The 21297-nt window shown below is 66.6% G+C and overlaps 2 non-coding genes across 2 annotated transcripts; both read right to left on the reverse strand.

Moving 5' to 3' along the window:
• Positions 1-16576: 16576 nt before the first annotated feature.
• Positions 16577-16695, reverse strand: LOC125974296 (5S ribosomal RNA). The gene has a single exon (XR_007483468.1). It is a non-coding gene; the product is annotated as a 5S ribosomal RNA (ribosomal RNA).
• A 629-nt stretch (positions 16696-17324) lies between these two features.
• Positions 17325-17443, reverse strand: LOC125974442 (5S ribosomal RNA). Its single transcript, XR_007483559.1, has one exon. It is a non-coding gene; the product is annotated as a 5S ribosomal RNA (ribosomal RNA).
• Positions 17444-21297: the final 3854 nt, after the last annotated feature.

Below are 21297 nucleotides of genomic sequence, written 5' to 3' on the forward strand. Positions count from 1 at the left end.
CGTGAGGTGACCCAACATTTTGCATTTTATAGACACAATCGCCCCTGAAACTAGCGCGCGAGCCAATGAAGCCTTCAAAACTGCTTCGGCACATGGAGACCAAGCATCCTGCATTAAAAGACAAACCTTAACCACTTCGGGTTTCATTGTCTCCGATTACGCCTGGATGGGACCGGCTCGTTTCTGAGAAACAAGCTCGGTGCTCCCAATAATTCAACGTAATGGTGACTTTTATTTTTATGTGGTTTATATTTGTTTTTATGCCAGTCGTATCATTTTATTTAATCGTATTTACCGTATTTGCCGGTGTACAGGTCGACTCGGTGTATAAGTCGACCCCCTAAAATTCGACGGAAATTTACGATTTTATGATATATCCTTTGTATAAGTCGAGCTCAATTGTTGCATTATATTAAACTTCAAAATTGAATATGCGAAATTTATTGACGAAATGTGTTCAAATTCCGGGAGGCCGTGCGCATGCGGCTGTTTATAAGCACCGCGGAGGAGATCGCGGCCGGCGAGCTCGCGCACGCCGCCCGGCACCAACGGGAGGCCGGAAATAGCTCCAAGCCGAGCGGATCGGCACTTTATAAGCACCGCGGAGGAGATCGCGGCGCCTCATTGGACTTCCAGCGGCCGGCGAGCTCGCGCACCCGCCCGGCACATCCGGGAGGCCGTGCGCACGAGCCAAGTGGCCGAAAATAGCCCCCGCCGAGCGGATCGGCACTTTATAAGCACCGCGGAGGTGGTCGCGGCGCCTCATTCGACTTCCAGCGGCCGGCGAGCTCGCGCACCCGCCCGGCACATCCGGGAGGCCGTGCGCACGAGCCAAGTGGCCGAAAATAGCCCCCGCCGAGCGGATCGGCTGTTTATAAGCACCGCGGAGGTGGTCGCGGCGCCTCATTCGACTTCCAGCGTTCGGCGAGCTCGCGCACCCGCCCGGCACATCCGGGAGGCCGTGCGCACGAGCCAAGTGGCCGAAAATAGCCCCCGCCGAGCGGATCGGCTGTTTATAAGCACCGCGGAGGTGGTCGCGGCGCCTCATTCGACTTCCAGCGGCTGGCGAGCTCGCGCACCCGCCCGGCACATCCGGGAGGCCGTGCGCACGAGCCAAGTGGCCGAAAATAGCCCCCGCCGAGCGGATCGGCTGTTTATAAGCACCGCGGAGGTGGTCGCGGCGCCTCATTCGACTTCCAGCGGCCGGCGAGCTCGCGCACCCGCCCGGCACATCCGGGAGGCCGTGCGCACGAGCCAAGTGGCCGAAAATAGCCCCCGCCGAGCGGATCGGCTGTTTATAAGCACCGCGGAGGAGATCGCGGCCGGCGAGCTAGCGCACGCCGCCCGGCACCAACGGGAGGCCGGAAATAGCTCCAAGCCGAGCGGATCGGCACTTTATAAGCACCGCGGAGGTGGTCGCGGCGCCTCATTCGACTTCCAGCGGCCGGCGAGCTCGCGCACCCGCCCGGCACATCCGGGAGGCCGTGCGCACGAGCCAAGTGGCCGAAAATAGCCCCCGCCGAGGGGATCGGCTGTTTATAAGCACCGCGGAGGTGGTCGCGGCGCCTCATTCGACTTCCAGCGGCCGGCGAGCTCGCGCACCCGCCCAGCACATCCGGGAGGCCGTGCGCACGAGCCAAGTGGCCGAAAATAGCCCCCGCCGAGCGGATCGGCTGTTTATAACCACCGCGGAGGTGGTCGCGGCGCCTCATTCGACTTCCAGCGGCCGGCGAGTTCGCGCATCCGCCCGGCACATCCGGGAGGCCGTGCGCACGAGCCAAGTGGCCGAAAATAGCTCCCGCCGAGCGGATCGGCTGTTTATAAGCACCGCCGAGGTGGTCGCGGCGCCTCATTCGACTTCCAGCGGCCGGCGAGCTCGCGCACCCGCCCGGCACATCCGGGAGGCCGTGCGCACGAGCCAAGTGGCCGAAAATAGCCCCCGCCGAGCGGATCGGCTGTTTATAAGCACCGCGGAGGTGGTCGCGGCGCCTCATTCGACTTCCAGCGGCCGGCGAGCTCGCGCACCCGCCCGGCACATCCGGGAGGCCGTGCGCACGAGCCAAGTGGCCGAAAATAGCCCCCGCCGAGCGGATCGGCTGTTTGTAAGCACCGCGGAGGTGGTCGCGGCGCCTCATTCGACTTCCAGCGGCCGGCGAGCTCGCGCACCCGCCCGGCACATCCGGGAGGCCGTGTGCACGAGCCAAGTGGCCGAAAATAGCCCCCGCCGAGCGGATCGGCTGTTTATAAGCACCGCGGAGGTGGTCGCGGCGCCTCATTCGACTTCCAGCGGCCGGCGAGCTCGCGCACCCGCCCGGCACATCCGGGAGGCCGTGCGCACGAGCCAAGTGGCCGAAAATAGCCCCCGCCGAGCGGATCGGCTGTTTATAAGCACCGCGGAGGTGGTCGCGGCGCCTCATTCGACTTCCAGCGGCCGGCGAGCTCGTGCACCCGCCCGGCACATCCGGGAGGCCGTGCGCACGAGCCACGTGGCCGAAAATAGCCCCCGCCGAGCGGATCGGCTGTTTGTAAGCACCGCGGAGGTGGTCGCGGCGCCTCATTCGACTTCCAGCGGCCGGCGAGCTCGCGCACCCGCCCGGCACATCCGGGAGGCCGTGCGCACGAGCCAAGTGGCCGAAAATAGCCCCCGCCGAGCGGATCGGCTGTTTATAAGCACCGCGGAGGTGGTCGCGGCGCCTCATTCGACTTCCAGCGGCCGGCGAGCTCGCGCACCCGCCCGGCACATCCGGGAGGCCGTGCGCACGAGCCAAGTGGCCGAAAATAGCCCCCGCCGAGCGGATCGGCTGTTTGTAAGCACCGCGGAGGTGGTCGCGGCGCCTCATTCGACTTCCAGCGGCCGGCGAGCTCGCGCACCCGCCCGGCACATCCGGGAGGCCGTGCACACGAGCCAAGTGGCCGAAAATAGCCCCCGCCGAGCGGATCGGCTGTTTATAAGCACCGCGGAGGTGGTCGCGGCGCCTCATTCGACTTCCAGCGGCCGGCGAGCTCGCGCACCCGCCCGGCACATCCGGGAGGCCGTGCGCACGAGCCAAGTGGCCGAAAACAGCCCCCGCCGAGCGGATCGGCTGTTTATAAGCACCGCGGAGGTGGTCGCGGCGCCTCATTCGACTTCCAGCGGCCGGCGAGCTCGCGCACCCGCCCGGCACATCCGGGAGGCCGTGCGCACGAGCCAAGTGGCCGAAAATAGCTCCCGCCGAGCGGATCGGCTGTTTATAAGAACCGCGGAGGTGGTCGCGGCGCCTCATTCGACTTCCAGCGGCCGGCGAGCTCGCGCACCCGACCGGCACATCCGGGAGGCCGTGCGCACGAGCCAAGTGGCCGAAAATAGTCCCCACCGAGCGGATCGGCGGTTTATAAGCACCGCGGAGGTGGTCGCGGCGCCTCATTCGACTTCCAGCGGCCGGCGAGCTCGCGCACCCGCCCGGCACATCCGGGAGGCCGTGCGCACGAGCCAAGTGGCCGAAAATAGCCCCCGCCGAGCGGATCGGCTGTTTATAAGCACCGCGGAGGAGATCGCGGCCGGCGAGCTAGCGCACGCCGCCCGGCACCAACGGGAGGCCGGAAATAGCTCCAAGCCGAGCGGATCGGCACTTTATAAGCACCGCGGAGGTGGTCGCGGCGCCTCATTCGACTTCCAGCGGCCGGCGACCTCGCGCACCCGCCCGGCACATCCGGGAGGCCGTGCGCACGAGCCAAGTGGCCGAAAATAGCCCGCGCCGAGCGGATCGGCTGTTTATAAGCACCGCGGAGGTGGTCGCGGCGCCTCATTCGACTTCCAGCGGCCGGCGAGCTCGCGCACCCGCCCGGCACATCCGGGAGGCCGTGCGCACGAGCCACGTGGCCGAAAATAGCCCCCGCCGAGCGGATCGGCTGTTTGTAAGCACCGCGGAGGTGGTCGCGGCGCCTCATTCGACTTCCAGCGGCCGGCGAGCTCGTGCACCCGCCCGGCACATCCGGGAGGCCGTGCGCACGAGCCAAGTGGCCGAAAATAGCCCCCGCCGAGCGGATAGGCTGTTTATAAGCACCGCGGAGGTGGTCGCGGCGCCTCATTCGACTTCCAGCGGCCGGCGAGCTCGCGCACCCGCCCGGCACATCCGGGAGGCCGTGCGCACGAGCCAAGTGGCCGAAAATAGCCCCCGCCGAGCGGATCGGCTGTTTGTAAGCACCGCGGAGGTGGTCGCGGCGCCTCATTCGACTTCCAGCTGCCGGCGAGCTCGCGCACCCGCCCGGCACATCCGGGAGGCTGTGCGCACGAGCCAAGTGGCCGAAAATAGCCCCCGCCGAGCGGATCGGCTGTTTATAAGCACCGCGGAGGTGGTCGCGGCGCCTCATTCGACTTCCAGCGGCCGGCGAGCTCGCGCACCCGCCCGGCACATCCGGGAGGCCGTGCGCACGAGCCAAGTGGCCGAAAATAGCCCCCGCCGAGCGGATCGGCTGTTTATAAGCACCGCGGAGGTGGTCGCGGCGCCTCATTCGACTTCCAGCGGCCGGCGAGCTCGCGCACCCGCCCGGCACATCCGGGAGGCCGTGCGCACGAGCCAAGTGGCCAAAAATAGCCCCCGCCGAGCGGATCGGCTGTTTATAAGCACCGCGGAGGTGGTCGCGGCGCCTCATTCGACTTCCAGCGGCCGGCGAGCTCGCGCACCCGCCCGGCACATCCGGGAGGCCGTGCGCACGAGCCAAGTGGCCGAAAATAGCCCCCGCCGAGCGGATCGGCTGTTTATAAGCACCGCGGAGGTGGTCGCGGCGCCTCATTCGACTTCCAGCGGCCGGCGAGCTCGCGCACCCGCCCGGCACATCCGGGAGGCCGTGCGCACGAGCCAAGTGGCCGAAAATAGCCCCCGCCGAGCGGATCGGCTGTTTATAAGCACCGCGGAGGTGGTCGCGGGGCCTCATTCGACTTCCAGCGGCCGGCGAGCTCGCGCACCCGCCCGGCACATCCGGGAGGCCGTGCGCACGAGCCAAGTGGCCGAAAATAGCCCCCGCCGAGCGGATCGGCGGTTTATAAGCACCGCGGAGGTGGTCGCGGCGCCTCATTCGACTTCCAGCGGCCGGCGAGCTCGCGCACCCGCCCGGCACATCCGGGAGGCCGTGCGCACGAGCTAAGTGGCCGAAAATATCCCCCGCCGAGCGAATCGGCTGTTTATAAGCACCGCGGAGGTGGTCGCGGCGCCTCATTCGATTTCCAGCGGCCGGCGAGCTCGCGCACCCGCCCGGCACATCCGGGAGGCCGTGCGCACGAGCCAAGTGGCCGAAAATAGCCCCCGCCGAGCGGATCGGCTGTCTATAAGCACTGCGGAGGTGGTCGCGGCGCCTCATTCGACTTCCAGCGGCCGGCGAGCTCGCGCACCCGCCCGGCACATCTGGGAGGCCGTGCGCACGAGCCAAGTGGCCGAAAATAGCCCCCGCCGAGCGGATCGGCTGTTTATAAGCACCGCGGAGGTGGTCGCGGCGCCTCATTCGACTTCCAGCGGCCGGCGAGCTCGCGCACCCGCCCGGCACATCCGGGAGGCCGTGCGCACGAGCCAAGTGGCCGAAAATAGCCCCCGCCGAGCGGATCGGCTGTTTATAAGCACCGCGGAGGTGGTCGCGGCGCCTCATTCGACTTCCAGCGGCCGGCGAGCTCGCGCACCCGCCCGGCACATCCGGGAGGCCGTGCGCACGAGCCAAGTGGCCGAAAATAGCCCCCGCCGAGCGGATCGGCTGTTTGTAAGCACCGCGGAGGTGGTCGCGGCGCCTCATTCGACTTCCAGCTGCCGGCGAGCTCGCGCACCCGCCCGGCACATCCGGGAGGCTGTGCGCACGAGCCAAGTGGCCGAAAATAGCCCCCGCCGAGCGGATCGGCTGTTTATAAGCACCGCGGAGGTGGTCGCGGCGCCTCATTCGACTTCCAGCGGCCGGCGAGCTCGCGCACCCGCCCGGCACATCCGGGAGGCCGTGCGCACGAGCCAAGTGGCCGAAAATAGCCCCCGCCGAGCGGATCGGCTGTTTATAAGCACCGCGGAGGTGGTCGCGGCGCCTCATTCGACTTCCAGCGGCCGGCGAGCTCGCGCACCCGCCCGGCACATCCGGGAGGCCGTGCGCACGAGCCAAGTGGCCGAAAATAGCCCCCGCCGAGCGGATCGGCTGTTTATAAGCACCGCGGAGGTGGTCGCGGCGCCTCATTCGACTTCCAGCGGCCGGCGAGCACGCGCACCCGCCCGGCACATCCGGGAGGCCGTGCGCACGAGCCAAGTGGCCGAAAATAGCCCCCGCCGAGCGGATCGGCTGTTTATAAGCACCGCGGAGGTGGTCGCGGCGCCTCATTCGACTTCCAGCGGCCGGCGAGCTCGCGCACCCGCCCGGCACATCCGGGAGGCCGTGCGCACGAGCCAAGTGGCCGAAAATAGCCCCCGCCGAGCGGATCGGCTGTTTATAAGCACCGCGGAGGTGGTCGCGGCGCCTCATTCGACTTCCAGCGGCCGGCGAGCTCGCGCACCCGCCCGGCACATCCGGGAGGCCGTGCGCACGAGCCAAGTGGCCGAAAATAGCCCCCGCCGAGCGGATCGGCGGTTTATAAGCACCGCGGAGGTGGTCGCGGCGCCTCATTCGACTTCCAGCGGCCGGCGAGCTCGCGCACCCGCCCGGCACATCCGGGAGGCCGTGCGCACGAGCCAAGTGGCCGAAAATAGCCCCCGCCGAGCGGATCGGCTGTTTATAAGCACCGCGGAGGTGGTCGCGGCGCCTCATTCGACTTCCAGCGGCCGGCGAGCTCGCGCACCCGCCCGGCACATCCGGGAGGCCGTGCGCACGAGCTAAGTGGCCGAAAATATCCCCCGCCGAGCGAATCGGCTGTTTATAAGCACCGCGGAGGTGGTCGCGGCGCCTCATTCGACTTCCAGCGGCCGGCGAGCTCGCGCACCCGCCCGGCACATCCGGGAGGCCGTGCGCACGAGCCAAGTGGCCGAAAATAGCCCCCGCCGAGCGGATCGGCTGTCTATAAGCACCGCGGAGGTGGTTGCGGCGCCTCATTCGACTTCCAGCGGCCGGCGAGCTCGCGCACCCGCCCGGCACATCCGGGAGGCCGTGCGCACGAGCCAAGTGGCCGAAAATAGCCCCCGCCGAGCGGATCGGCTGTTTATAAGCACCGCGGAGGTGGTCGCGGCGCCTCATTCGACTTCCAGCGGCCGGCGACCTCGCGCACCCGCCCGGCACATCCGGGAGGACGTGCGCACGAGCCAAGTGGCCGAAAATAGCCCCCGCCGAGCGGATCGGCTGTTTGTAAGCACCGCGGAGGTGGTCGCGGCGCCTCATTCGACTTCCAGCGTTCGGCGAGCTCGCGCACCCGCCCGGCACATCCGGGAGGCCGTGCGCACGAGCCAAGTGGCCGAAAATAGCCCCCACCGAGCGGATCGGCTGTTTATAAGCACCGCGGAGGTGGTCGCGGCGCCTCATTCGACTTCCAGCGGCCGGCGAGCTCGCGCACCCGCCCGGCACATCCGGGAGGCCGTGCGCACGAGCCAAGTGGCCGAAAATAGCCCCCGCCGAGCGGATCGGCTGTTTATAAGCACCGCGGAGGTGGTCGCGGCGCCTCATTGGACTTCCAGCGGCCGGCGAGCTCGCGCACCCGCCCGGCACATCCGGGAGGCCGTGCGCACGAGCCAAGTGGCCGAAAATAGCCCCCGCCGAGCGGATCGGCACTTTATAAGCACCGCGGAGGTGGTCGCGGCGCCTCATTCGACTTCCAGCGGCCGGCGAGCTCGCGCACCCGCCCGGCACATCCGGGAGGCCGTGCGCACGAGCCAAGTGGCCGAAAATAGCCCCCGCCGAGCGGATCGGCTGTTTATAAGCACCGCGGAGGTGGTCGCGGCGCCTCATTCGACTTCCAGCGTTCGGCGAGCTTGCGCACCCGCCCGGCACATCCGGGAGGCCGTGCGCACGAGCCAAGTGGCCAAAAATAGCCCCCGCCGAGCGGATCGGCTGTTTATAAGCACCGCGGAGGTGGTCGCGGCGCCTCATTCGACTTCCAGCGGCCGGCGAGCTCGCGCACCCGCCCGGCACATCCGGGAGGCCGTGCGCACGAGCCAAGTGGCCGAAAATAGCCCCCGCCGAGCGGATCGGCTGTTTATAAGCACCGCGGAGGTGGTCGCGGCGCCTCATTCGACTTCCAGCGGCCGGCGAGCTCGCGCACCCGCCCGGCACATCCGGGAGGCCGTGTGCACGAGCCAAGTGGCCGAAAATAGCCCCCGCCGAGCGGATCGGCTGTTTGTAAGCACCGCGGAGGTGGTCGCGGCGCCTCATTCGACTTCCAGCGGCCGGCGAGCTCGCGCACCCGCCCGGCACATCCGGGAGGCCGTGCGCACGAGCCAAGTGGCCGAAAATAGCCCCCGCCGAGCGGATCGGCTGTTTATAAGCACCGCGGAGGTGGTCGCGGCGCCTCATTCGACTTCCAGCGGCCGGCGAGCTCGCGCACCCGCCCGGCACATCCGGGAGGCCGTGCGCACGAGCCAAGTGGCCGAAAATAGCCCCCACCGAGCGGATCGGCTGTTTATAAGCACCGCGGAGGTGGTCGCGGCGCCTCATTCGACTTCCAGCGGCCGGCGAGCTCGCGCACCCGCCCGGCACATCCGGGAGGCCGTGCGCACGAGCCAAGTGGCCGAAAATAGCCCCCGCCGAGCGGATCGGCTGTTTATAAGCACCGCGGAGGTGGTTGCGGCGCCTCATTCGACTTCCAGCGGCCGGCGAGCTCGCGCACCCGCCCGGCACATCCGGGAGGCCGTGCGCACGAGCCAAGTGGCCGAAAATAGCCCCCGCCGAGCGGATCGGCTGTTTGTAAGCACCGCGGAGGTGGTCGCGGCGCCTCATTCGACTTCCAGCGGCCGGCGAGCTCGCGCACCCGCCCGGCACATCCGGGAGGCCGTGCGCACGAGCCAAGTGGCCGAAAATAGCCCCCGCCGAGCGGATCGGCTGTTTATAAGCACCGCGGAGGTGGTCGCGGCGCCTCATTCGACTTCCAGCGGCCGGCGAGCTCGCGCACCCGCCCGGCACATCCGGGAGGCCGTGCGCACGAGCCAAGTGGCCGAAAACAGCCCCCGCCGAGCGGATCGGCTGTTTATAAGCACCGCGGAGGTGGTCGCGGCGCCTCATTCGACTTCCAGCGGCCGGCGAGCTCGCGCACCCGCCCGGCACATCCGGGAGGCCGTGCGCACGAGCCAAGTGGCCGAAAATAGCTCCCGCCGAGCGGATCGGCTGTTTATAAGAACCGCGGAGGTGGTCGCGGCGCCTCATTCGACTTCCAGCGGCCGGCGAGCTCGCGCACCCGACCGGCACATCCGGGAGGCCGTGCGCACGAGCCAAGTGGCCGAAAATAGTCCCCACCGAGCGGATCGGCGGTTTATAAGCACCGCGGAGGTGGTCGCGGCGCCTCATTCGACTTCCAGCGGCCGGCGAGCTCGCGCACCCGCCCGGCACATCCGGGAGGCCGTGCGCACGAGCCAAGTGGCCGAAAATAGCCCCCGCCGAGCGGATCGGCTGTTTATAAGCACCGCGGAGGTGGTCGCGGCGCCTCATTCGACTTCCAGCGGCCGGCGAGCTCGCGCACCCGCCCGGCACATCCGGGAGGCCGTGCGCACGAGCCAAGTGGCCGAAAATAGCCCCCGCCGAGCGGATCGGCTGTTTATAAGCACCGCGGAGGTGGTCGCGGCGCCTCATTCGACTTCCAGCGGCCGGCGAGCTCGCGCACCCGCCCGGCACATCCGGGAGGCCGTGCGCACGAGCCAAGTGGCCGAAAATAGCCCCCGCCGAGCGGATCGGCTGTTTATAAGCACCGCGGAGGTGGTCGCGGCGCCTCATTCGACTTCCAGCGGCCGGCGAGCACGCGCACCCGCCCGGCACATCCGGGAGGCCGTGCGCACGAGCCAAGTGGCCGAAAATAGCCCCCGCCGAGCGGATCGGCTGTTTATAAGCACCGCGGAGGTGGTCGCGGCGCCTCATTCGACTTCCAGCGGCCGGCGAGCTCGCGCACCCGCCCGGCACATCCGGGAGGCCGTGCGCACGAGCCAAGTGGCCGAAAATAGCCCCCGCCGAGCGGATCGGCTGTTTATAAGCACCGCGGAGGTGGTCGCGGCGCCTCATTCGACTTCCAGCGGCCGGCGAGCTCGCGCACCCGCCCGGCACATCCGGGAGGCCGTGCGCACGAGCCAAGTGGCCGAAAATAGCCCCCGCCGAGCGGATCGGCGGTTTATAAGCACCGCGGAGGTGGTCGCGGCGCCTCATTCGACTTCCAGCGGCCGGCGAGCTCGCGCACCCGCCCGGCACATCCGGGAGGCCGTGCGCACGAGCCAAGTGGCCGAAAATAGCCCCCGCCGAGCGGATCGGCTGTTTATAAGCACCGCGGAGGTGGTCGCGGCGCCTCATTCGACTTCCAGCGGCCGGCGAGCTCGCGCACCCGCCCGGCACATCCGGGAGGCCGTGCGCACGAGCTAAGTGGCCGAAAATATCCCCCGCCGAGCGAATCGGCTGTTTATAAGCACCGCGGAGGTGGTCGCGGCGCCTCATTCGACTTCCAGCGGCCGGCGAGCTCGCGCACCCGCCCGGCACATCCGGGAGGCCGTGCGCACGAGCCAAGTGGCCGAAAATAGCTCCCGCCGAGCGGATCGGCTGTTTATAAGAACCGCGGAGGTGGTCGCGGCGCCTCATTCGACTTCCAGCGGCCGGCGAGCTCGCGCACCCGACCGGCACATCCGGGAGGCCGTGCGCACGAGCCAAGTGGCCGAAAATAGTCCCCACCGAGCGGATCGGCGGTTTATAAGCACCGCGGAGGTGGTCGCGGCGCCTCATTCGACTTCCAGCGGCCGGCGAGCTCGCGCACCCGCCCGGCACATCCGGGAGGCCGTGCGCACGAGCCAAGTGGCCGAAAATAGCCCCCGCCGAGCGGATCGGCTGTTTATAAGCACCGCGGAGGAGATCGCGGCCGGCGAGCTAGCGCACGCCGCCCGGCACCAACGGGAGGCCGGAAATAGCTCCAAGCCGAGCGGATCGGCACTTTATAAGCACCGCGGAGGTGGTCGCGGCGCCTCATTCGACTTCCAGCGGCCGGCGACCTCGCGCACCCGCCCGGCACATCCGGGAGGCCGTGCGCACGAGCCAAGTGGCCGAAAATAGCCCGCGCCGAGCGGATCGGCTGTTTATAAGCACCGCGGAGGTGGTCGCGGCGCCTCATTCGACTTCCAGCGGCCGGCGAGCTCGCGCACCCGCCCGGCACATCCGGGAGGCCGTGCGCACGAGCCACGTGGCCGAAAATAGCCCCCGCCGAGCGGATCGGCTGTTTGTAAGCACCGCGGAGGTGGTCGCGGCGCCTCATTCGACTTCCAGCGGCCGGCGAGCTCGTGCACCCGCCCGGCACATCCGGGAGGCCGTGCGCACGAGCCAAGTGGCCGAAAATAGCCCCCGCCGAGCGGATAGGCTGTTTATAAGCACCGCGGAGGTGGTCGCGGCGCCTCATTCGACTTCCAGCGGCCGGCGAGCTCGCGCACCCGCCCGGCACATCCGGGAGGCCGTGCGCACGAGCCAAGTGGCCGAAAATAGCCCCCGCCGAGCGGATCGGCTGTTTGTAAGCACCGCGGAGGTGGTGGCGGCGCCTCATTCGACTTCCAGCTGCCGGCGAGCTCGCGCACCCGCCCGGCACATCCGGGAGGCTGTGCGCACGAGCCAAGTGGCCGAAAATAGCCCCCGCCGAGCGGATCGGCTGTTTATAAGCACCGCGGAGGTGGTCGCGGCGCCTCATTCGACTTCCAGCGGCCGGCGAGCTCGCGCACCCGCCCGGCACATCCGGGAGGCCGTGCGCACGAGCCAAGTGGCCGAAAATAGCCCCCGCCGAGCGGATCGGCTGTTTGTAAGCACCGCGGAGGTGGTCGCGGCGCCTCATTCGACTTCCAGCGGCCGGCGAGCTCGCGCACCCGCCCGGCACATCCGGGAGGCCGTGCGCACGAGCCAAGTGGCCGAAAATAGCCCCCGCCGAGCGGATCGGCTGTTTATAAGCACCGCGGAGGTGGTCGCGGCGCCTCATTCGACTTCCAGCGGCCGGCGAGCTCGCGCACCCGCCCGGCACATCCGGGAGGCCGTGCGCACGAGCCAAGTGGCCGAAAATAGCCCCCGCCGAGCGGATCGGCTGTTTATAAGCACCGCGGAGGTGGTCGCGGCGCCTCATTCGACTTCCAGCGGCCGGCGAGCTCGCGCACCCGCCCGGCACATCCGGGAGGCCGTGCGCACGAGCCAAGTGGCCGAAAATAGCCCCCGCCGAGCGGATCGGCTGTTTATAAGCACCGCGGAGGTGGTCGCGGCGCCTCATTCGACTTCCAGCGGCCGGCGAGCTCGCGCACCCGCCCGGCACATCCGGGAGGCCGTGCGCACGAGCCAAGTGGCCGAAAATAGCCCCCGCCGAGCGGATCGGCTGTTTATAAGCACCGCGGAGGTGGTCGCGGCGCCTCATTCGACTTCCAGCGTTCGGCGAGCTTGCGCACCAGCCCGGCACATCCGGGAGGCCGTGCGCACGAGCCAAGTGGCCGAAAATAGCCCCCGCCGAGCGGATCGGCTGTTTATAAGCACCGCGGAGGTGGTCGCGGCGCCTCATTCGACTTCCAGCGGCCGGCGAGCTCGCGCACCCGCCCGGCACATCCGGGAGGCCGTGCGCACGAGCCAAGTGGCCGAAAATAGCCCCCGCCGAGCGGATCGGCTGTTTATAAGCACCGCGGAGGTGGTCGCGGCGCCTCATTCGACTTCCAGCGGCCGGCGAGCTCGCGCACCCGCCCGGCACATCCGGGAGGCCGTGCGCACGAGCCAAGTGGCCGAAAATAGCCCCCGCCGAGCGGATCGGCTGTTTGTAAGCACCGCGGAGGTGGTCGCGGCGCCTCATTCGACTTCCAGCGGCCGGCGAGCTCGCGCACCCGCCCGGCACATCCGGGAGGCCGTGCGCACGAGCCAAGTGGCCGAAAATAGCCCCCGCCGAGCGGATCGGCTGTTTATAAGCACCGCGGAGGTGGTCGCGGCGCCTCATTCGACTTCCAGCGGCCGGCGAGCTCGCGCACCCGCCCGGCACATCCGGGAGGCCGTGCGCACGAGCCAAGTGGCCGAAAATAGCCCCCGCCGAGCGGATCGGCTGTTTATAAGCACCGCGGAGGTGGTCGCGGCGCCTCATTCGACTTCCAGCGGCCGGCGAGCTCGCGCACCCGCCCGGCACATCCGGGAGGCCGTGCGCACGAGCCAAGTGGCCGAAAATAGCCCCCGCCGAGCGGATCGGCTGTTTGTAAGCACCGCGGAGGTGGTCGCGGCGCCTCATTCGACTTCCAGCTGCCGGCGAGCTCGCGCACCCGCCCGGCACATCCGGGAGGCTGTGCGCACGAGCCAAGTGGCCGAAAATAGCCCCCGCCGAGCGGATCGGCTGTTTATAAGCACCGCGGAGGTGGTCGCGGCGCCTCATTCGACTTCCAGCGGCCGGCGAGCTCGCGCACCCGCCCGGCACATCCGGGAGGCCGTGCGCACGAGCCAAGTGGCCGAAAATAGCCCCCGCCGAGCGGATCGGCTGTTTATAAGCACCGCGGAGGTGGTCGCGGCGCCTCATTCGACTTCCAGCGGCCGGCGAGCTCGCGCACCCGCCCGGCACATCCGGGAGGCCGTGCGCACGAGCCAAGTGGCCGAAAATAGCCCCCGCCGAGCGGATCGGCTGTTTATAAGCACCGCGGAGGTGGTCGCGGCGCCTCATTCGACTTCCAGCGGCCGGCGAGCTCGCGCACCCGCCCGGCACATCCGGGAGGCCGTGCGCACGAGCTAAGTGGCCGAAAATATCCCCCGCCGAGCGGATCGGCTGTTTATAAGCACCGCGGAGGTGGTCGCGGCGCCTCATTCGACTTCCAGCGGCCGGCGAGCTCGCGCACCCGCCCGGCACATCCGGGAGGCCGTGCGCACGAGCCAAGTGGCCGAAAATAGCCCCCGCCGAGCGGATCGGCTGTTTATAAGCACCGCGGAGGTGGTCGCGGCGCCTCATTCGACTTCCAGCGGCCGGCGAGCTCGCGCACCCGCCCGGCACATCCGGGAGGCCGTGCGCACGAGCCAAGTGGCCGAAAATAGCCCCCGCCGAGCGGATCGGCTGTTTATAAGCACCGCGGAGGTGGTCGCGGCGCCTCATTCGACTTCCAGCGGCCGGCGAGCTCGCGCACCCGCCCGGCACATCCGGGAGGCCGTGCGCACGAGCCAAGTGGCCGAAAATAGCCCCCGCCGAGCGGATCGGCTGTTTATAAGCACCGCGGAGGTGGTCGCGGCGCCTCATTCGACTTCCAGGGGCCGGCGACCTCGCGCACCCGCCCGGCACATCCGGGAGGCCGTGCGCACGAGCCAAGTGGCCGAAAATAGGCCCCGCCGAGCGGATCGGCTGTTTGTAAGCACCGCGGAGGTGGTCGCGGCGCCTCATTCGACTTCCAGCGTTCGGCGAGCTCGCGCACCCGCCCGGCACATCCGGGAGGCCGTGCGCACGAGCCAAGTGGCCGAAAATAGCCCCCGCCGAGCGGATCGGCTGTTTATAAGCACCGCGGAGGTGGTCGCGGCGCCTCATTCGACTTCCAGCGGCCGGCGAGCTCGCGCACCCGCCCGGCACATCCGGGAGGCCGTGCGCACGAGCCAAGTGGCCGAAAATAGCCCCCGCCGAGCGGATCGGCTGTTTATAAGCACCGCGGAGGTGGTCGCGGCGCCTCATTCGACTTCCAGCGGCCGGCGAGCTCGCGCACCCGCCCGGCACATCCGGGAGGCCGTGCGCACGAGCCAAGTGGCCGAAAATAGCCCCCGCCGAGCGGATCGGCTGTTTATAAGCACCGCGGAGGTGGTCGCGGCGCCTCATTCGACTTCCAGCGGCCGGCGAGCTCGCGCACCCGCCCGGCACATCCGGGAGGCCGTGCGCACGAGCCAAGTGGCCGAAAATAGCCCCCGCCGAGCGGATCGGCTGTTTATAAGCACCGCGGAGGTGGTCGCGGCGCCTCATTCGACTTCCAGGGGCCGGCGACCTCGCGCACCCGCCCGGCACATCCGGGAGGCCGTGTGCACGAGCCAAGTGGCCGAAAATAGCCCCCGCCGAGCGGATCGGCTGTTTGTAAGCACCGCGGAGGTGGTCGCGGCGCCTCATTCGACTTCCAGCGTTCGGCGAGCTCGCGCACCCGCCCGGCACATCCGGGAGGCCGTGCGCACGAGCCAAGTGGCCGAAAATAGCCCCCGCCGAGCGGATCGGCTGTTTATAAGCACCGCGGAGGTGGTCGCGGCGCCTCATTCGACTTCCAGCGGCCGGCGAGCTCGCGCACCCGCCCGGCACATCCGGGAGGCCGTGCGCACGAGCCAAGTGGCCGAAAATAGCCCCCGCCGAGCGGATCGGCTGTTTATAAGCACCGCGGAGGTGGTCGCGGCGCCTCATTCGACTTCCAGCGGCCGGCGAGCTCGCGCACCCGCCCGGCACATCCGGGAGGCCGTGCGCACGAGCCAAGTGGCCGAAAATAGCCCCCGCCGAGCGGATCGGCTGTTTATAAGCACCGCGGAGGTGGTCGCGGCGCCTCATTCGACTTCCAGCGGCCGGCGAGCTCGCGCACCCGCCCGGCACATCCGGGAGGCCGTGCGCACGAGCCAAGTGGCCGAAAATAGCCCCCGCCGAGCGGATCGGCTGTTTATAAGCACCGCGGAGGTGGTCGCGGCGCCTCATTCGACTTCCAGCGGCCGGCGAGCTCGTGCACCCGCCCGGCACATCCGGGAGGCCGTGCGCACGAGCCAAGTGGCCGAAAATAGCCCCCGCCGAGCGGATCGGCTGTTTATAAGCACCGCGGAGGTGGTCGCGGCGCCTCATTCGACTTCCAGCGGGCCGCGGTCTCGCGCACGCCGCCCGGTTCAAATTTTCTAAGTGCAACGCACAATGAGATGCATGAGAAACGGCCTTGGTTACCATCACATTTTAAGCGATGAATACGAAGTTACATTTTATGACTCGGTGTATAAGTCGAGGTCGATTTTTTTCGGTCGATTTTGGATCGAAAAAGGTCGACCAATACACCGGCAAATACGGTATATATATTTATTATAAATGTAGTATTTATTTATATAGATTTATTGTTTATTTATATATATAAAGGCAGGTCCGCAAAAGTATTTTTGACGCGTAGCCGGTCCGTGGCGCAAGAAAGGTTGGGGACCACTAGTCTAAAAGAATCTGGCCGTAACTGGAATAGGGTTCTACGCGAATGCCCAACGGAAAAGTGAAGTGCACAAAACCTGCATTTGGCTGTAGCAAAATAAATGTCATGAAAAAGGTAAAAACACTACATGGAAGCGCAATGTGTTGTGCTGGGTTCTTTTACAAGTAAAGACTGCTGCTTTGAGTTCACAGGGAGCCATGCTCTTTATTCACTGTACATAGAGGTTTTGAACTCGTGTTGTAGTTTCAGTGTCGGAGTTCAAACTATGCTTGCAGTTTCCGAATGCCATTCGTGATGGGTGCTGTAAAAAGTTCTTGGCTTAAACGATTGAAGTGCACATAAGAAAAAAAAAAAAACAAAGCTTACGGTAACTGGTATTCCCAGGCGGTCTCCCATCCAAGTACTAACCAGGCCCGACCCTGCTTAGCCTCCGAGATCGGACGAGATCGGGCGCTCTCAGGGTAGTATGGCCGTAAGCTGTGAGACCGCTCAGCATTTTTCATTTTATAGACACAATCGCCCCTGAAACCATGCCAAGCAGCGGCGGGACTTGATAGCTGTGGTAAAAGTTTCCTTTCACAATTGACGTGGGGAAAAAAAAAAAAAAAGGCTTTCAGCACCTGGTATTCCCGGACGGTCACCCTTCCCTTTTGTTTTTTTTTGTTTTTTTTACAACCAGGGCCGAAACAGGCTTTCTTCCAAGGCTTTTGGTGTTTTCTGGAAACATGGCTATCATGAAAAGTTATTGACAGCTTTTTATGCGGTAGCACGAATTTGCCGTTGCGACCTGCATTTTGCTGAATCAAAATAAATGCCTTGAAAAGTTTAAAAACACTTCATGGAAGTGTTGTGTTGGGTTCTTTTACAAGTCAAGCCTGCTGCTTTGAGTTCACAGGGAGCCATGCTCACTGTACATAGTCTGCTCTCTAGCGGTAAAAAATTTAACTACAATGCTGTGGACGTCACCACATAATATAGCTTTCAAACTCGTGTTATAGTTTCAATGTCGGAGTTTAAATTAGGCTTGCTGTTTCCGGATGCCATTCGTGATGGGTGTTGTAAAAAATAGTTTCTTAAACGATTGAAGTGCACATAAGAAAAAGAAAAAGCTTACAGCACCTGGTATTCCCAGGCGGTCTCCCATCCAAGTACTAAACAGGCCCGACCCTGCTTAGCTTCCGAGATCGGACGAGATCGGGCGTTCTCAGGGTAGTATGGCCGTAAGCCGTGAGGTGACCCAACATTTTGCATTTTATAGACACAATCGCCCCTGAAACCAGCGCGCGAGCCAATGAAGCCTTCAAAACTGCTTCGGCACATGGAGACCAAGCATCCTGCATTAAAAGACAAACCTTAACCACTTCGGGTTTCATTGTCTCCGATTACGCCTGGATGGGACCGGCTCGTTTCTGAGAAACAAGCTCGGTGCTCCCAATAATTCAACGTAATGGTGACTTTTATTTTTATGTGGTTTATATTTGTTTTTATGCCAGTCGTATCATTTTATTTAATCGTATTTACCGTATTTGCCGGTGTACAGGTCGACTCGGTGTATAAGTCGACCCCCTAAAATTCGACGGAAATTTACGATTTTATGATATATCCTTTGTATAAGTCGAGCTCAATTGTTGCATTATATTAAACTTCAAAATTGAATATGCGAAATTTATTGACGAAATGTGTTCAAATTCCGGGAGGCCGTGCGCATGCGGCTGTTTATAAGCACCGCGGAGGAGATCGCGGCCGGCGAGCTCGCGCACACCGCCCGGCACCAACGGGAGGCCGGAAATAGCTCCAAGCCGAGCGGATCGGCACTTTATAAGCACCGCGGAGGAGATCGCGGCGCCTCATTGGACTTCCAGCGGAAGGCGAGCTCGCGCACCCGCCCGGCACATCCGGGAGGCCGTGCGCACGAGCCAAGTGGCCGAAAATAGCCCCCGCCGAGCGGATCGGCACTTTATAAGCACCGCGGAGGTGGTCGCGGCGCCTCATTCGACTTCCAGCGGCCGGCGAGCTCGCGCACCCGCCCGGCACATCCGGGAGGCCGTGCGCACGAGCCAAGTGGCCGAAAATAGCCCCCGCCGAGCGGATCGGCTGTTTATAAGCACCGCGGAGGTGGTCGCGGCGCCTCATTCGACTTCCAGCGTTCGGCGAGCTCGCGCACCCGCCCGGCACATCCGGGAGGCCGTGCGCACGAGCCAAGTGGCCGAAAATAGCCCCCGCCGAGCGGATCGGCTGTTTATAAGCACCGCGGAGGTGGTCGCGGCGCCTCATTCGACTTCCAGCGGCCGGCGAGCTCGCGCACCCGCCCGGCACATCCGGGAGGCCGTGCGCACGAGCCAAGTGGCCGAAAATAGCCCCCGCCGAGCGGATCGGCTGTTTATAAGCACCGCGGAGGTGGTCGCGGCGCCTCATTCGACTTCCAGCGGCCGGCGAGCTCGCGCACCCGCCCGGCACATCCGGGAGGCCGTGCGCACGAGCCACGTGGCCGAAAATAGCCCCCGCCGAGCGGATCGGCTGTTTGTAAGCACCGCGGAGGTGGTCGCGGCGCCTCATTCGACTTCCAGCGGCCGGCGAGCTCGCGCACCCGCCCGGCACATCCGGGAGGCCGTGCGCACGAGCCAAGTGGCCGAAAATAGCTCCCGCCGAGCGGATCGGCTGTTTATAAGCACCGCCGAGGTGGTCGCGGCGCCTCATTCGACTTCCAGCGGCCGGCGAGCTCGCGCACCCACCCGGCACATCCGGGAGGCCGTGCGCACGAGCCAAGTGGCCGAAAATAGCCCCCGCCGAGCGGATCGGCTGTTTATAAGCACCGCGGAGGTGGTCGCGGCGCCTCATTCGACTTCCAGCGGCCGGCGAGCTCGCGCACCCGCCCGGCACATCCGGGAGGCCGTGCGCACGAGCCAAGTGGCCGAAAATAGCCCCCGCCGAGCGGATCGGCTGTTTGTAAGCACCGCGGAGGTGGTCGCGGCGCCTCATTCGACTTCCAGCGGCCGGCGAGCTCGCGCACCCGCCCGGCACATCCGGGAGGCCGTGCGCACGAGCCAAGTGGCCGAAAATAGCCCCCGCCGAGCGGATCGGCTGTTTATAAGCACCGCGGAGGTGGTCGCGGCGCCTCATTCGACTTCCAGCGGCCGGCGAGCTCGCGCACCCGCCCGGCACATCCGGGAGGCCGTGCGCACGAGCCAAGTGGCCGAAAATAGCCTCCGCCGAGCGGATCGGCTGTTTATAAGCACCGCGGAGGTGGTCGCGGCGCCTCATTCGACTTCCAGCGGCCGGCGAGCTCGCGCACCCGCCCGGCACATCCGGGAGGCCGTGCGCACGAGCCAAGTGGCCGAAAATAGCTCCCGCCGAGCGGATCGGCTGTTTATAAGCACCGCGGAGGTGGTCGCGGCGCCTCATTCGACTTCCAGCGGCCGGCGAGCTCGCGCACCCGCCCGGCACATCCGGGAGGCCGTGCGCACGAGCCAAGTGGCCGAAAATAGTCCCCACCGAGCGGATCGGCGGTTTATAAGCACCGCGGAGGTGGTCGCGGCGCCTCATTCGACTTCCAGCGGCCGGCGAGCTCGCGCACCCGCCCGGCACATCCGGGAGGCCGTGCGCACGAGCCAAGTGGCCGAAAATAGCCCCCGCCGAGCGGATCGGCTGTTTATAAGCACCGCGGAGGAGATCGCGGCCGGCGAGCTAGCTCACGCCGCCCGGCACCAACGGGAGGCCGGAAATAGCTCCAAGCCGAGCGGATCGGCACTTTATAAGCACCGCGGAGGTGGTCGCGGCGCCTCATTCGACTTGGCCGGCGAGCTCGCGCACCCGCCCGGCACATCCGGGAGGCCGTGCGCACGAGCCAAGTGGCCGAAAATAGCCCCCGCCGAGCGGATCGGCTGTTTGTAAGCACCGCGGAGGTGGTCGCGGCGCCTCATTCGACTTCCAGCGGCCGGCGAGCTCGTGCACCCGCCCGGCACATCCGGGAGGCCGTGCGCACGAGCCAAGTGGCCGAAAATAGCCCCCGCCGAGCGGATCGGCTGTTTATAAGCACCGCGGAGGTGGTCGCGGCGCGTCATTCGACTTCCAGCGGCCGGCGAGCTCGCGCACCCGCCCGGCACATCCGGGAGGCCGTGCGCACGAGCCAAGTGGCCGAAAATAGCCCCCGCCGAGCGGATCGGCTGTTTGTAAGCACCGCGGAGGTGGTCGCGGCGCCTCATTCGACTTCCAGCTGCCGGCGAGCTCGCGCACCCGCCCGGCACATCCGGGAGGCTGTGCGCACGAGCCAAGTGGCCGAAAATAGCCCCCGCCGAGCGGATCGGCTGTTTATAAGCACCGCGGAGGTGGTCGCGGCGCCTCATTCGACTTCCAGCGGCCGGCGAGCTCGCGCACCCGCCCGGCACATCCGGGAGGCCGTGCGCACGAGCCAAGTGGCCGAAAATAGCCCCCGCCGAGCGGATCGGCTGTTTGTAAGCACCGCGGAGGTGGTCGCGGCGCCTCATTCGACTTCCAGCGGCCGGCGAGCTCGCGCACCCGCCCGGCACATCCGGGAGGCCGTGCGCACGAGCCAAGTGGCCGAAAATAGCCCCCGCCGAGCGGATCGGCTGTTTATAAGCACCGCGGAGGTGGTCGCGGCGCCTCATTCGACTTCCAGCGGCCGGCGAGCTCGCGCACCCGCCCGGCACATCCGGGAGGCCGTGCGCACGAGCCAAGTGGCCGAAAATAGCCCCCGCCGAGCGGATCGGCTGTTTATAAGCACCGCGGAGGTGGTCGCGGCGCCTCATTCGACTTCCAGCGGCCGGCGAGCTCGCGCACCCGCCCGGCACATCCGGGAGGCCGTGCGCACGAGCCAAGTGGCCGAAAATAGCCCCCGCCGAGCGGATCGGCTGTTTATAAGCACCGCGGAGGTGGTCGCGGCGCCTCATTCGACTTCCAGCGGCCGGCGAGCTCGCGCACCCGCCCGGCACATCCGGGAGGCCGTGCGCACGAGCCAAGTGGCCGAAAATAGCCCCCGCCGAGCGGATCGGCTGTTTGTAAGCACCGCGGAGGTGGTCGCGGCGCCTCATTCGACTTCCAGCTGCCGGCGAGCTCGCGCACC

Source organism: Syngnathus scovelli, chromosome 8, assembly GCF_024217435.2.
Source record: "Syngnathus scovelli strain Florida chromosome 8, RoL_Ssco_1.2, whole genome shotgun sequence".
Taxonomy (NCBI): Eukaryota; Metazoa; Chordata; class Actinopteri; order Syngnathiformes; family Syngnathidae; genus Syngnathus; species Syngnathus scovelli.